Genomic DNA, 10958 nt, shown 5'->3' with positions numbered 1-10958 from the left:
ATAAATGTCCGTCAGTGACGGCATTTGTGAGCGACTGAGAGGTGCTACAGGTTGTTGAAGCACATGACTAGACGCGTCTTTGCAATACGCTTCTAGGGACCTACTGCAATAATACATAGCACCTCTCAGTCGCTCACAAATGCCGTCACTGACGGACACCCCTGCCTGGAATTGCCCATCCATTGCTTTTTTTAAACATTGTTTTATACTTGACTTGATGTGATCATGGCACAGACTTTTGCTCCAGCTGCTCCTTTTTGTCTCTTTTTAATGGGTACTGACAACTCTTTCTCTGCTGACCATGTTTTTTTGAGGTGGGAATACATCAAAAGAGCACTTGCTGAGGAGGGCATAGAAGTTGTCGGATTTTCATCGGATGGTGACAGTAAATCGTTAAGCGCAATGCAACTTTAAGTGCTTCACTGCAGCTGCCAGCACTGCAAAAGATTGTAAATGGTTTCATTGTGACTTAACATCTGATTCCTGCATTCAAGATCCAATCCATGTTATTAACTAATTTAAAACAAGAATGTTAAAGGAATCAGTTGTACTGTCTATTAGAAAATATATGGCATCTGGTTCTCACCTGGCAATCCTGGTAAACGAAGAATCTAAGAGATCATGGCCATGTTCCCTTTGACCTGGAAAAAAGAAGACAAAATGAACTTCTCTGCATCCGTAAAAAAATGTTCAGAGAGAGAGTTACTGAGAGTCTAAAGGAGAAAGTTTCTGCATCAGAAGGCACAATTGCTTATTTCACTGTCATGAGGGAAGCAATGTGGGCCTTTAAGAAGGATGATATCCCTGCTTTTCAGAGAGTTTACCTGCTTTGGCGTGCAGTCTTCTTTCTAAGGATCTGGAGAGTGTGGCTCCTTTCATCTGGTTTCAGTATTTCTGACAATTTTTGAAACACACAATCTGTATAATTGTATGGCAATCAATGCACATTGTTTGGTGAAGCTTATTATTTATTTCAGAGATAATTATTCTGACCCAATATTCAATGCAAAACAATTTTGTAGTCAACCCTGTAAGAGTTTTTTCCGATTACTCAGTTCTTTAGGTACAACTCAACAAACAGTGGTAAATTTCTCTACGCAAAAACTTCTGTACAAAGTGAAAAGAGTTCACCTGCTGCTTTACCAGGCGCGGATCCAGGGGGGGGGGGCAATAGGGGAATGCCCCCCCCCCCAAGCCTTCGAAAGCATGGAAAAAATAGAGAAGAAGGGGAGAGGAGGAAGAGGGAGAAAGGAGAAGAGAGAGAAAGAAGGGGAGTAAAGGAAGAGAAGAGAAAAAATAAGGAGGAAAGAAAAAGTTTTTAGAAAATATAGGTCTTTTTGGGGAATTTTCAGGCAGCAAGGAAACATTTAAACAACTGAAGTGTTCTGTGCTTTGATTCTGAATTGAAAAATTTCGTTCCGTTTTGTACACCACTATAGATTAGCATAAATATTGTTTTTATTTTTAAAAGCCTTTGAATAGGCAGATTTTTGTTTTCCTCCGTAGGTCACAAGATAGTTGGTAGTTGGTACTCTTCAGATTTTTTCTGAGCCTGTTTTGCTTGCGGTAATGGTGACTTCTCGTCAAACTTTACTTAGATTTGGTCTCAATTTTAATTCGTATTTTTCAGATCTTTTTCCGCTCGCTTCGCTCGCGATGACTTCTAGGATTTCCCTTTTAACTTAGCTCGTGATCCCAATTTTAAAACATGGTTTCCAAAATTTTTACGCTCGCTTCGCTCGTGACAGCTTCTTTTAGCTGACTTTGGACCATCAGAAGCATTTTACAAGTATCCTTCACCATTATGGAAAACGGGGGTTTGTTCTTTTAAATTTGGCAAATGTTTATGTACTTTCCCCTGTGAGTTAGGCAACCAACATGCGACACATTCAGAAAAATGCCCCTCCTATAACCTTTCGCTGGATCCGCGCCTGTGCTTTACATTACTGAGAGACTCGGTGCATTAGGTTATACTATGTCTAGAGATAAATGAAAAGTTATAAAAGGCAACACTGGTGAGTGTTAAGCAAAACTCCCTTCCAATCAAGAAATATGTGATACCATAAACAAGGCGCATGAAGAAGTGAAAAAGGTTTGTTCAGAACTAGGAATGAAGAAAACTCTTGTCCCTGGTTACTTCCTTTTTGCTTCAAGGAAAATTGTTTGTGAAGATCTCTCAGATGAAGATGGACTCAACCCGCAGGATCCTGTACTACCGGAAATAGTGACCGATGATGATATTCCTCTTGATATTTTTGCCGCCTTTCCAAATGCTGAATGTGGTTCAGGTGATTTCAACATGACTGATGCTCTGGATGTTCCTAACTCTGTAACATTAAACAAAAGATTTTTTTTCTTTTTTGGATTCAAATAAGAAAGTAACATGTATGCTTAAAACTACACTGTGTTGGCAGCTTACCGATGAGGGTACATCGCTTTCACGAAGAAATGTCCACAAAAAAAATGTCCACCGTTACTTGGTCCCCCCACTTACAATGTCTTCTAGTCGATGAGGGCCAATAACATACTGGCTATATGTACGCCAGACCACGTCTCGCGTAACAGGCTTCGCGATATCTCACGAAACTCTGTTACGCTGCGACGCGCCTGGCGCACATATAGCTAGGCCTGCAGCGCTGACACCCAAGATGGGGTAATAGTAGTGTATATACAATTTTTCGCAATAAAGTATTCTTAACGATTTAATCGACCATTTGATCATTCTCACCTCATTTTTGCCAAGAAACGCCCCCTGGCACCTAAACGGTACAAGATAGAGCCAAACGGACGAAATTTTCGCCCAGAAGACTCTACTTCGACGAATTAACCCTTAGGAACCCATAAAAAAATATTTGATAAAAATACATATTGCGACCTGTAGTTTTTGATTTTTTTAAAAGCCAATTTTAAAGCTCGAATGCTCATCTTCGAACTTGATCTGTCTTTTTACGATACAAAACGACCCTGAAAATCCCAGGTCGCTATCTCAATTCTTTCTCGAGTTATCGTGCGGACAGTCAGACAAACAGACAAACAAACAGAATGAAACTTTTCTGGTCAGTGGAGTTATGGGCTTCGCTAATCGCTCAGCCAAAAATGGCAAATGAAATAAGGGCCAACGTAGTTCATAGTTTGTTGTCCAAGTCACTCTTGGAGTTTAATATTGTACGCAATAGCCTCCAGGCCAGGTAGCGCATGACCTCGTCCCTCTCCTTGTAGTCTTCGAAGCTGTTGGCCAGAGGTTGTGCAGTCGCCGCTGGCACATCTCGTACTTCTTGTTGGTCGGCTGTTTGATGTTGGTGTCTCGCTCCAGGTGAGGACGCGTAGGCTCTTCTACAAACACAGTACGATGACGAAATTGTTTAAGTCTGCATTCGTGTGGCACCGCGCGTTGCATACTTTGCCCTCTACACAGCGCCAGTCCTGGTTCTCCCCTTTCCTGCTGTGCTGCGAGTACTAGAATCCTCGGTAGCACAACAGCTTCTTGCCCTTGGTAGAGTGAGCAGTGGGGCGTATCTCGGATGCGGCCCAGACGTTGTTGGCCATAGCAACAATGCCCTATTACATAGGCCATTTATTTTAGCGGCCAATCAATTAAGGGACATTGGCAGCGGACCTTAACGCGGAGGACAAAAATACTTCTGACCATCAGAGTTCGGACATTTTGCGGTGGACATTCGTTAGTAGCACCGGTACATCACTGAGCAGCGACAGAGTTCACAGAGTTAGAGCTAGGGTTCTCCAAGCGTTGGGTCGCAGCAGAGGTTCCAGCAATGCATGTACTAAGTCTTGTGAAAATATTGCAGTTCACGGTGTTACAGTTGGAGACTGGTGTGCCTTCAGGCATAAAAAGAAAAGTATGTATGGTCAGATAATTGAGTGCTCTTCCGGGTGAAAAAGAGAACTGACCCGAGACCACAGTAAACTGACACATCCGACCGGGGGCTGATCTTTGCTGACGTGCATGACCTACGACTGAACGAGCTGAAAGTAGGCAAGCTTGGAGCGCCTCGAGCCGACTTGGAGCTCACAACGAACCAGTTTACATCAGCAAACTATCAGTTCACCCGACGCTAACTGAATGAACCTGAGATAGAACTGAATCAGCCTAAGACCAGTAATACTCAGTTTGACTCAGTACCCTAAATCTACTGTGGGAAGCGTGGCCCAGACTTTCCGAAAAAGTGTCCCGCCATCTTTTGATATGTTGTTCCCCAGGTCCAATTACGCATTTCTGGATGGTTAATTTTTGGTCCATTTTTCGGTCGTGCCTCGGGTACCGCGCTCTGAGCCGTTTTCAGAGGGCTGCAGCTTCGTAACCTTGGTGGAACAAAATCCGGCGACCACGCTGGATGGTAGCTAGGCCGTCTGGGAACACCTCTGGAAAATATGGGATTTTGTTCCAGCAAAGGATAAAAATGTCCCGCCCTCCAAAGTCGGCCCAGGGCGTTAGTGGCCAAGACTTTCCGAAAAGGTGTCCCGCCATCTTTTGATATGTTGTTCCCCAGGTCCAATTACGCGTTTCTGGCCAACTTCAGGCAGGTGAAGCCTGTTACGCAAGACGTGGTCTGGCGTACATACAGCTAGCTGTCTGAGCGATTAGCGAAGCCCATTATTCCACTGACCGGAAAAGCTTCATTCTGTTTGTTTGTCTGTCTGTACGCACGAAAACTCGAGAAGGAATAGGGTGTTCCAGACTATCTAAAACGGAGGTGAAAAAGAACAAACTCTCTGATTTATCTGTTTCCGTCCGCCCAGTATGAGAAACTACGATGGCAGTTTGTCCGATCCTAACCTCTCAAATATGCAGGGAAGCTCGAAACTGATCTGACAGTTTCTCATACCTGAAAGGCCTCGGAGGCACGTGATAAGCTCGACCAATCAGAGCCATTACGGAAACAGAAATGTCAGTGAGTTTGTTCTTTTCCTACTTCCGTTTTAGAATGCCTGCAACACCCTATTGAGATAACGATCTGGGATTTTCAGGGTAGTTTTGTATCTCAGCTAGGTAGATGTACGCCAGACCACGTCTCGCGTAACAGGCTTCGCGATATCTCACTAAACGCTGTAACGCTGCGACGCGCTGGACATACATCTACCTTGGCCTGCGGCGCTGACACCCGAGTCGGACGAAAGGCAGAGTCATGGATAGGCTTTTGGCTCCAAAAGACACAAATTTTACCCCCAGGATTTTATTTTGGGCCAGTTGCCCCACCAGAGACTGTCAAATATCTGAGAAACAACATTAAAATGAACGGACAAAATTTTGGCCCTATGGGCTCTACTTTGACGAGTTACGTCTAAGAAAGATGTAAAAAAGTACAATATTAAAAGAAACATTTTGGGGTTTTCGTTTTTGATTTTTTGGACAGGTCAATTTTCAAGCTAGAGGGCTCAAAATCAATACCGTTTTTGCTTTTTATTCTACAAAGCTACGCTAAAAGTTTCAGGTACCTAGCTTAAGCCGTTCTCGAGTTATCGTGTTTACAGACTAACAGACAGACACACAGACAGACACGAAACTTTTTGATCATCACTGGAGTAATAGGCTTCGCTATCGCTCAGCCAATAATTTTAATTTTCACCGTGATTGCGTCAGCGCTACCCGGCGTTTGTCACTGTTATATTCTTAGTATGGGTCACCCCTGATATCCGGTATTTAAAAACATTTGAAACTGACAATTTCTTCCTTCAAACTTAACATGGGCTGTCGCTACACTTACACCCCTGTAGAGGACGCGTTTGCTGTGACACTGGATTCGCCTTAGCAGTTGAGAAGTAGGGTTCATAGGGTCTCATGTGACCCATGCCCCGTCATTCCTAGGCACACCAACCGAGCGCAGCTGTCGATCAACACGGTGGTCTCTCTCGCGGCCGTTTCGAGTTCCCATCTTCAAATGCGATCCGGGCCGGGAAAGAGTTGCCTGGTGGCACCTAGATTTTGCAGACTGTCTTTACAAGTTTCATATAATTTTTAGAGGGCGCAACCTCGATGACAATTTTTTTTCTGATACAGGCTAAGGTCGCTATATCAGTGTAAAAATCTTTCACCGGGCAGCCTCTTAGACTCCCTGTGAATGCGGATGTCATGCCCTATGAAGTTAGCCAGAAGGTCCAAATCATTATCCGCAAGGTAGATCAGCTGAAAACTAGTAGCGACGTGTTTGCGTAGTCGTGTGCATGTAAAAGCGTTTGGCTCCACAGCAACACAATTCTTTGCCGCCTTTCTGACGGCATCGTTGGGTCTGATGCTAGAACTATCTGAACCAGGGATACTGTTTTTCTTCGGTATCCCACATTTTTACTCAGTTAAACTGTCTTTTTACAGCTGTAAAAATTAGATTGTTAAATAGAAGAGGCACCTTCCGGCCACTTTTACAACTTATTTGGACAATTTTTAGGCTATTTGCCAAGAGCTTCTCGGATTGAGAATAACGCTCGAGCGGCATATCAGATGCGTCTGTGGTCTTCCTAAAGACTTCCAAAGTAAGTCGCCGGCTTTCTCCCGGACGACAACGATTGAAAATCAAAAGGTAGGCAACCAGCACTATGGAGAGTCTGTACCACATATCAGAATTTGTAGAGTCCTCTTCCAGGCATTTCATCAGACGACCACTTCCTTTCTTAATTAGCCCGTACAGCTCTTTAATGTCCATGGCCAAGGGGAGCACCTTGGGAGCATTAACCGTCCTGTTGTAAACATTTGTAAGTTTTGGTTATCGTTTCAGAATAGTCTATTTGTAGCAAAGTTTTCAGCCTCCGAATCTCTTCAATCCTCGTACTATCGTTTGACGATGGCCTCTATTTCAAGATAGAAAGATACCTCCGAACGGTCAATCCCCAGCTTTATAGCGAGGCTCAGAGCCCCGAATGTGATAGTTGTTCCGTTGAACCAGCTCGTCTCCTGAGCCGCTTCCTTTATCAGGTGCCACTTTCCAGGGAGGAGGAGGTCGTTCAGGGTCTGTACAGGTGTGTGAAGTTGCCTCGCCTCAAGCAGAAACTGTCAGGGACAGTTGGGATCCCACAGGGAAAATAGACGACGAATATACAACTTTAGGATGTCTACATGTAGATCAAAGATGGTCTAGCAAAGACGTCTAATAGATGATCTAAGTGCATACTTTCGTTCCTAAATTTAGACGTCCACCTTTTTTTTAAACATGAGTAGATAACCCACTTTTTAACGGTGAAATGTTTTCAAATTTTCATCCTTTATTTTGCTTTTACCTTGTTATTCATAGGGTAAGGGGCCCAGTAGTCGACAGTTTAAGAGCAAGGCTTTTTAAAAGTTCCTACAACGGATCGTGGGTGTACGGTAGGGTCAAGGAAAAATGTCGGGGGTGTAGTGGACGGATTAAACTTAATGCCCCATAGGTTTAAAATGGAAATAAATAAATTTTTGTACACAAAAATGTACAACAAAAAACAGTGTTCATTGGCCCAGAAGTCGACACCTTTGGCCCAGTAGTCGACACTGCCTGGCCCAGTAGTCGACACTCTGTCATTTTACCCGTATGGGTGAAAATTTGGGAAGAGGACAACTTATGAAGACAGATGTTTGGAAGTTAGAACTGTTCTCCTTATCAGTGATAAAATTCTGACATACATATAAGGGTCCAAGAAACATATAAAAAGTGAAGTCACATTTATTAAAAGAGTATTATAAGTGTTATTATAGATTTAGTTGGACATTCCCTAGACCCTTGAATTCCTCCATTATAATCACAGAATACAAAGAAAAAATCTTATTTCTGTTCATGTAAGATGCAAACTGTTGACTGACAATCAAAATGAATGCAAATCCCTGACCCTCAGGCTTCATAGAATGTCTCTCCAACGACTTAAAATAATTTCAACATTTTGAGGTTAAAAACGTCAAAGTTCAAAGTTAATACAGCAGATCGAAAACAAGGTCACAATTTTGTCGAAATTAAACTCTTCTATTAACAGGGAGTGTTGATTTGTCTTGGAAGTCACTAAGATGTTTAACAAGCAGGCCCGCCCTTCCGCGGGGGGTACTCCCTCTGACATTTTACGATTGGACGCCTCCTTGTACGTCTTTAAGTGCAACGTGGTCATTTTCACCGTATTTTCGTCGAAAAACCAACTCTAGCGCCCAAACGGTGCAAGATACAGGCAAACGGACAAAATTTTCGCCCGTAGGGCTCTACTTTCACGAGTTACTCCTAGCGGACCATAAAAAAAAATTTGATTTTCTACTTTTTGGACCAACCCCTATTTCTTTGTTACCCCCTTTCACCCCCTTAGGGGCGGTTGCCAGGATTTGCACCAGGCGTTTATTTGTCCAGGAAAGACCCCTAAAATACCCTGAAATTTGCAGACCTCTAGCTCATCTAGTTCCTCTTACACGGACGACGGACGGACGGACACGAGAGCGGTTGCATAAGCCCGCTTTAATGCTTTTTTAAAAGCAGAAGGGCGGGCTAAAAAAGAAAGCTGCATTTGTACTCCGCGGAGAGACTTCCCCGGCCAGGTCATTTTGTCCACGGTAATGACGGTCCATGGGGATGACATTCACAGTCTCACAAGGTTGTGTCTCCTGTAGGATTGTAGCCCCAAGCGTAAAAATTTAATCAACGCTACATGAGTATATATTCTTTGTATTTCCGTCCCAATTATCACTCAAACTACTAACGATTCCTAGATGTAAATGCCCACGGAGATGACAAGGTGGGTGGACCCAACCAAACCTCTCCCTGTAGAGCACAGTTTAAATTGCTATTTCGGGATAAAATAGTTGTTTTTCACCAGTCATAGCTCACTATATAATAACAACATCCAGTTCATACCTCTTAGACATCACTTCGTACCGAAAAAAAGCTCCATAGGTAAAATTTGAATGATTGGAACATTTGTCCATGGCAATGACACTACCCCGAGCTTCACCCAAAATGACACATATTTTATTTTGTATTACCTTTGATTTGCATCTTAAAGACTGGCGGGACACAGAAAACGGTTCAGTAGTGATGTGTTTATGTATTTGTAACATCGTCAGGGCGGTACATCAACTGCAGAAAGTGGATTGTGGACTGCAAATTTGAACACCCAGTACCAGCTTCAGTGAAATGTCCTTGGAGTTCCCTTTCCTGAAGCGAATAATTTGAAATATTTTTGTGATTGGCATCAAACTGCAACAAAACCTTTCATATACAGTGAGTGTAAAAAGTATTCGTACATATGCTAATTTTCCAGAAAAGAGTCAATATCTTCGTTCTGAGTGACATTATGGCCGCGAAAACAATAGTGTGTGTCATCAGCGTCTCCCTTTATTCATTTCATACAAAACTACTAGGTTGTGACACTGTATAAACTTCTCAAAACATAAATAACAAAATAAATAAATATTCGTACAGCCGAAAAGTATTCGTACGGCGCTCGTCTCTTCCGGTTTTCCCTGTCCGGCTTCTGCACTCCGGATGCAGTTTTCGCGCGAACGCATCCCTCCGGTGACGCTCGACAGCCACTCATCAACAGATCGCCGACCGCATGGGTGTCTGAGCAGCAACATGGGAAGAAAGGGCAAGGAAACGACTGAGGCCGATCGGAAAGTTATAATTCGGCTCCACAACAAGTGTTGGTCACTAAAGAAGATCGCCGACACCGTCGGACGTCCTCGTTCAACCGTCCAGAGCATCATAGATCGCTTCAGTGCAACCAAAACATTGGCAAACAAGCCGAGAAGCGGCCGTCCCCCTTCGCTGAGTGAGTCTGACAAACGCTTTGTCGTGAGGGAAATCAAGAAAAACCCCCGGACGAGTGCTCCGAAGATCGCGGCGGCGCTCACGGTGCGAGGCACACCAGTGAGCACCTCGACCGTGCGCAACACACTTCGCGACGTTAACTTCCATGGGCGCCGGGCACGCAAGAAGTTTTGGGTGAACAAGGTGAATCGAGAGAAGCGTCTGCGCTTTGCCGAGGAGCATCGCAACACGGGCCCCGAGGTGTTCGACAAGACTATTTGGACTGATGAGAGCAAGTACAATGTGTTTGGGTCGGACGGGAGCCTGCAAGTGTGGCGGCAGCCGAATGCTGAGCTCGAGCCGCGCAATCTCCTTCCTACAGTGAAGCACGGGGGCGGGTCCGTCATGGTCTGGGGCTGTATGAGCGCCAAAGGGGTAGGAAATCTGCACTTCATAGATGGAATAATGGATCACAAAGTCTATATCGACATTTTAAAGAAAAACTTGCGTGCAAGTGCAGACAAGATGGGGCTGGGGGCGGATTTTATTTTCCAACAGGATGATGACCCAAAGCACACGGCGCGTAATACCAAGCTCTGGCTGCTCTACAACGCCCCGAACCGCTTGGAAACCCCTCCCCAGTCTCCAGATTTGAACCCGATCGAGCATCTGTGGCACCGGCTCGAGACGGAGATCAGAAAGAGGCCCATTTCTAATAAAAAAGACTTGGTAAATGCCCTCAAAGAAGAATGGGAGAAAATTCCGCATTCTTACTGTGCTGACTTGGTGGCGTCCATGCCCAGGCGCATCCAGGCTGTTATCCAGGCCAAGGGGTATCCAACTAAATATTGACCTGTCTTTTTTTGTTATTTTTTTTGTTACTTTTTGTTAATTTATGCTCAACCGTACGAATACTTTTCGGCTGTACGAATATTTATTTATTTTGTTATTTATGTTTTGAGAAGTTTATACAGTGTCACAAACTAGTAGTTTTGTATGAAATGAATAAAGGGAGATGCTGATGACACACACTATTTTTTTCGCGGCCATAATGTCACTCAGAACGAAGATATTGACCCTTTTCTGGAAAATTAGCATATGTACGAATACTTTTTACACTCACTGTAAGGTGCTCAGCGATTGATAACATCGGTACAAAAATACACTAGGTAGATGTACGCCAGACCACGTCTCGCGTAACAGGCTTCGCGATGTCTCACGAAACACTGTTGCGCTGCGACGCGCCTGGCATAC

Source organism: Frankliniella occidentalis, unplaced genomic scaffold (genome assembly GCF_000697945.3).
Source record: "Frankliniella occidentalis isolate FOCC.00 unplaced genomic scaffold, Focc_3.1 Scaffold383, whole genome shotgun sequence".
Lineage (NCBI taxonomy): Eukaryota > Metazoa > Arthropoda > Insecta > Thysanoptera > Thripidae > Frankliniella > Frankliniella occidentalis.
The sequence above is the reverse complement of the archived record's forward strand: the minus strand, read 5'-3'. Positions refer to the sequence as shown.